Raw genomic sequence first — 6000 nt, 5'->3', positions numbered from 1 at the left:
TTTTTTAAAGATGGCAAAATGTTGCAGTGTTAATATGCTTATGGGAAGGATCCAGCATGGAGACAAAAATTAATAATGTAGAATTGTGAGGTGACAATTGCTAGAGTGAAAATCTTGAGAATGTAAGGGAAGACAGGATCAAACACAAAAGTGAAAGAGTTGAACTTAGAAAAGAGCATGGACAGTTCATTTCCAGTAACAGGAAGAAATAAAGAGTGCACAGGTACAGATGTGGGTAAGCGTGGCAGATGTGGTGATGGGAACTTTAACCCCTAAAATACTGACACATACTCTCTCAGAGTCCAACTTTTTAACCTAATGAATTCATCAATATAGGGTAGTCAATAGACTAACTTATCCAAAAATTTTTGAAGGGATCTAGACATCTTTCCCTCCTACTTTTAATTTTGACCTCCCTGGGAAAAATTGTTAGTTGCAAATAAAATTGAAATAGTTAATAAAACACATTATATATATATATATATATATATATATATATATATATATATATAAATGTTTTTAACTTATGAGAAAATATCACAATTTTCAAAGCCCTATACATAAAATGTTTTCATTGTTAAATAATTGTCAGGATTCAGCTGAAGCATAGGCTAAGGAATGCATGAACTTCAGCTGTCCACAAGTGGAAAAGATGAAGTGGGCAAGGCAGATAGATGTGACCATGGTTGCTGAAGGAAGTGACTTAATCCCTTGGTTGCTTTATCGGTAAAATAAAGATAACCCCCACCTTATGAAGTTGTTGTGACCTCCAAATAACATAATATAAACTCCTGCTACACAATAGGTGCTTACAAAATGCTAGTATTAGATTTGAGCTGTTTCTGAGAGCAAACATGTTAATTCATAAATTTCTTCCATTTCTAAGACATAACCAACAGGGGAAACTGGGGGCAGGCACATAGGCCTCTCTGTGCTATCTTTGCAACTTCCTGTGGGTCTACGATTGTTTCAAAGTAGTAAGTTAAACATTTTTTTTTCTTCCATTTAGAATTCTATGAGAAATACCTGTACCTTCCTATGTTGTTCAAAGGTATTGTTGTTATTGTCCATTTGGTGGATAACGAAACCCTGCAATTTGTCTTATGAGCATGTTTCGGAGGAAAGTTTGTCTTGGGCAGTGCCATGCATGTAAGACTTCTGCCCTGCTCATATCCTATAAAATCAAATAAATGCAAGCCTCCTCCTCCTCCTGGGTCTCAATGGGCTATATTCTGATAATAGGCATAAATGTCTGCCAACTGTAGCAGCTGCGGTAAAGGCAGCTCCGGAATGATGCTTCCCAATAAAATGACAGAAGCCAGACCAGACCAAAGACTGACATGGTCATTCTGGGTTGGAATCTCAGCTATTCTCTCTGGCTGTGCTACTTTTGGCAAATCATTTAAGTGTTCAACCAGTGTCCTCTTTTAAAAGTCAGTATGAAAACAACCAGCTTACTTCATAGGAATAGCTAATAACAATGAACGGTTGAGCATTTTACCAAAACCCACTCGGGTTGCAAAGTTGTGGTGCATTTTACTAAAATCTACCAAGGCAATATAAGATATAAGAAATTACAGCAAATTAATAAAGGAGAGTGCGGCTGTTCAGACACCTCAGCCCCAAGGTAACTCAGGTCACTCCTTCCCCAACACACATCACTCATTTCAGCATTTATACTGCACTGGGGTACAGGACGCGGCAAAGGGGTGAAAGCAGGGAGAAAACGCGTGAAGTGATCTGAGCTCCCTGGTGGAGGGGCCTCCACCGAAATAAAAGCTGGGACAGGCTGGCGGAGAGGGATCTTGGAAAAGGTTGTCCACGTCATCATAGGTACCTCACCCTTCCAGGTCAGGCGTCTACAAAGCCCCAAGCTTTGGGGGACCAGAACCCTGGAGCAGGTGTGGGTGTCCCACCGGGGAATTCCCAGGAAAAGGCGGAGGCGGACCCAGTGGCAGACGCGGTGTCATGTCCTAGGGGTCCACACCGAGGAGACGGGGAGTCTGCGAGAAAGGGGCGGAGGCGACAGTGGGCAGCCAGGGAGGAGAGGAGGGGCGAGGCGCTGTCGCAGCCCCCTCCCCTCGTGAGCGCTGCCCTTCCCCCTGCCGAGGCCGGGCCGCTTCAGGGGGAGGCGCCAACTCGACTCGGCGCCGGGCCCCCGACCGAGCAGTAACGGCGACCCAGGAGGCGGAGAGGACGCGGCAGGGGCCTGCGCTGAGGTGAGGGGTGGAGCGGTGGTGTGGCGGGGCGGCGGGGCGTGAAGCGGGCCGCGCCCAGGTATCCCCGCTGCGGAACACCTCTCCCCGCCCGCGGTGCGGCGACCGCGACGGCCCAAAAGGGGCCCGAAGGGCCAGGGCTGCGCCCGAGCCGCGGGCCAAGGCGTCGCCGCGCATGCGCAAACGTGTTGGCGGGGGCCAGGCCGGGGTTCAGGGGCTACATCCCCGCCCAAGCCGCGGGCCGAGGCGGCGCTGCGCACGCGCGCGTTCACGCAGAGGGCGGGAGGGGTCGCGTTTGGGGTCGCCCCAAGGCAGTCGCTTGCCGGAGGCTACCCTCCTCTCGGGGTTCTGGGGCCCCTGCGGCTGGGGGCGTCCGGGGGAGGCTCCTTCCTGGGAGTTTCGTCTCCCCGCCTCCTCTCCGTTCTGGCTGGGTTGCTGAACCGTAAATTTATGCCCTCAGCTCCCGGGCCCGCTAACTCGGTGGCAGTACAAGCTTTCGACATTCGGTCCTGATGTGGAGGGATAGCGGGGAAAGTTTGACTGTGCTAGACTGCGTTGGGGAAGTGCTGTGGAGGGCTAGGGAGAATCCCCATACACCTGGAGTCCGAAGATACCGCTCTGATCAGCTCCGGAAATAGGTTTTCAGACGTTGAAAACTTTCCGAGTGCTCCACCTTGGCCGAGAAAGAACTTCCTGTCTGATTTGGAAGGCGAGTTCAGAATGAACTTTTTGCTTTTGTTCTTTGCAAAATTACGTAAGATGTTGCAACAGTTCAAGCCCTGGATTGTAACGGAATGCATGTGGTAGAGCTACTTTTGTACCGTGCTTGGCGAGGTGATCTTTGTCCCAGCTGAATAAAAGTGGTTGAGTTCACAAACAGTGCTTTGGAACGTTGCTCTTTCCCCCATACTCGAAAGCAACAGTCACTGTTTAATGTTTATTGAGCCTTCTGGCTGTGCACCTTCCTAGTACTGAGTTCCTGCGTGGCTTTACACCTTGCTGGGCGATGGTACTTAGTTGAGTCAGTTTCTTGACTCCTGGGGCTACTATGAAGAGTTTCTAACAATGCCATTACTGTGCGCCTTGTAATCTTATATGATGTGCTGATACAGACATTTGGGAGCCACTTAGGTTCGGAGAAGCTGAGTACCTTAGGTGAAATGTAATCTCTTTATTTCCTATGGCACTAGGCAGTAGATACACCTATTAAGTAGTAGGTAAAGGCAACAGGAATGATACATTCTCGCACACCCCACTCCCACCACGCAGGCCTATTGCTGTTGCTGGGCTCACCAAGTGGACTTTCACCCTAGGGCCTGTGCATTTGCTATTTGCTCCATGCTCAATGCTCACTTTGCCACTGCACCCAAATCTGCATGGCATCTGATTTCAAGTCTTGAAATAATTGCCATCGCTTCAGAGAGGTAACTATCCCATCTAAAACAGCCACTGCTCTGGCTCTGCAAACTCTTATTCTGCTCTTTTGGCTTTGTAGCACTTAATCACACCTGATATTATATATTTATATGGGTCCGATCTATCTGCCCCCGCATAATCGGAGCTCAGAAGGTACTTAACTGCATAAGTGAAATTGGAATCGAATCAAACTCAGCTCCAAAGGTATTTTGTACTGAACTCTCAACGGGGATTCATTCATTCATTCAACATTTATTTTGTATCAGGTCCTGTGCTTGGGATATATCAGCGGACAAAAGAGACAAAGATACTTCCCTGTGGAGCTTACATTCTAGCAAAGAATGATAAACAATAAACATATTTGACTATTATGTTAGAAAATCATAAGTGCTATGAAAAAATGAAAAAGCAGAAAAAGGGATTGGGAGTGCAGGTGTGGGCTGCAAATTTAAACAGCATGGTTAATTCAAGTCTGAAGGATAAATCAAAGATGGTGTTCAAGATAGAGAACTGGGTTTTAGAATTAAATGTCCTTCCCGGAGAAAATGTTCTTTACCGTGCTCTAATGTGTCTTTCATGGGGGCCCACAGCATGACCACTGTGACAGATGTCACCATTCTTTATAGTATATAGGTTAAAAAAACATTTTTTCCGAATAGATTTCAAATTATTCAGGATGTTACAGTTTAACTCAGCACATCAAATGAAGAGACTGGACGTTTAATGGAAAAGACCAGCCAAATGACTACTACAGATATGCTGAGAAAAACTATATTTTCTTCACAGTTTTTGGCACTTTGAAATTGCTTCTTAATGTTGTGGATGACTAGTGAAGTTCCTTTCTAAGAGTGGTCATTGCTTTTCTTTATTTGAAACTGTGTAGAAGAGGAGCTTCAGTCACCTGGTACGAAGTCATTCCATAAGGTATTAAATGATCTCTTAGGGATTTCTGAGTGAACCAGACAAACCTAACCAAATTTCAGTTCATAATTGAAGGAGGCTTAGAGAAAGAGGCTGACTGAGATAAAAGATTTTAGAAAGGAGAATGTGGTTCCCCTCAGGTTCTTTACTTAAGTAGATTACAAAAACTCTGTGTTCAAACAGCAAAAATGATTAATCTAGAACTATAAATGCAGGGAACCCATAGAGTTTGCTTATGCTCTTAGGAGACTGTCATATTCTGTTTCGGTTTTATCAGTTAGCTAATGTGAAATTAAAATGCCCCTAAGATACTGCTACTTTTGAAGTTTACTTGGAGTTAAATTACTAAAAATCAAAATTGTTCAGGAAAGGGACATTTGAGAATAGGAACAGAGGTATCAGGATTGCAGAGTGACATCAAGGATTCCTGATCAAGGATTCCTGATCAAGGCTAAAAATAGAGGTCCACATGGGGACCTCTATTACAACAATCTGACAATCTCAAAGCAGCAGATAACTTGCCTCCCTGTAAGGGATATTCGTAATGTCCATCAATGCAAGGCTGTGATCCTTCTAGTACTCATCCAGAAGGAACACGTATCTAGTTCACATATGATCCCATCCTAACCATGTGAAAGTCTCCAGGAAGTTTAAGCAATAATAGTTTGTTTTAGCATTAATCTGACATTGGAGTGTGTGTCTTTTATGTCTTCAGCCTTGCTGCTTTAACCTGAGCTAATACCTATTATGTATATTTCCCCATGGAAGACATTTTGAGCTAACAAGTACCAGTGGACAATAGTGTGTGAGTAAATCATAAACTGTGATTACATTATATATGTTCTGTATTATGCTGAATGTACTTGATACTGAATAAAATGAGTCCCAAGTGGAAATGAGCCAAGGCCAAGAGAGCCTGCCATGCTGAAGGAGTATTTAGGTTGTGAGGCAAAGACCTTTAACAATTAGGGCATGTTAAGATTTTGTTTTAAATTGGATTAGATCTATAAGGACCTAAATTTCAAATAGATTTACAAATGAGTCTCAAGTACCAACTCATGTTTGTTATTAGGGCAACTTAAAATATTTGTACAGTTTATGTTGGTTATTTTTCACATTTGAAAGTGACACTTCCGCTGTGTATGGTTGAAAATACCAATGTTGACTAGCTCAGTAATTTCTTTAAACTAAATACAGCTTTGCTGTGGACCGAATATCTGCCTCATCACTCTTCGTGAAATTTGTAAAGCTTTTTACAAACAAATAACTAAAATGTGTTTCTGTTCTACAAGTCACTTTGCTGTTTTTCATAAACATATGGCAAAACAATTTCCTTTGATGTTGTGCTCTAGTGTTCGTTGTGCTTTTAGTTTTTTAGTTTTGTTCATTCTGTGTATAATTGTTCTGCTTTAATTAACAGCTATGTAGGTATTTTACTGCTATTTGT

The 6000-nt window shown here is 43.8% G+C and overlaps 1 protein-coding gene across 8 annotated transcripts in view; it reads left to right on the top strand.

Annotated features, from left to right (window-relative positions):
• Positions 1 to 2139: 2139 nt before the first annotated feature.
• RCBTB2 (RCC1 and BTB domain containing protein 2) overlaps positions 2140 to 6000 on the top strand; it is a 39952-nt gene continuing 36091 nt past the window's right edge. For 7 of the 8 annotated variants that reach the window (XM_063102090.1, XM_063102089.1, XM_063102087.1 and 4 more), the window contains exon 1: positions 2186 to 2219. The gene's annotated coding sequence lies outside the window, so the exon portion shown is untranslated. Of the gene's footprint in view, positions 2220 to 6000 lie in introns of all 8 variants that reach the window. The other variant, XM_063102093.1, reaches the window with a different exon arrangement.

The sequence above is a fragment of the Cynocephalus volans genome, chromosome 7 (genome assembly GCF_027409185.1).
Source record: "Cynocephalus volans isolate mCynVol1 chromosome 7, mCynVol1.pri, whole genome shotgun sequence".
Lineage (NCBI taxonomy): Eukaryota > Metazoa > Chordata > Mammalia > Dermoptera > Cynocephalidae > Cynocephalus > Cynocephalus volans.
The sequence above is the reverse complement of the archived record's forward strand: the minus strand, read 5'-3'. Positions and strand labels throughout refer to the sequence as shown.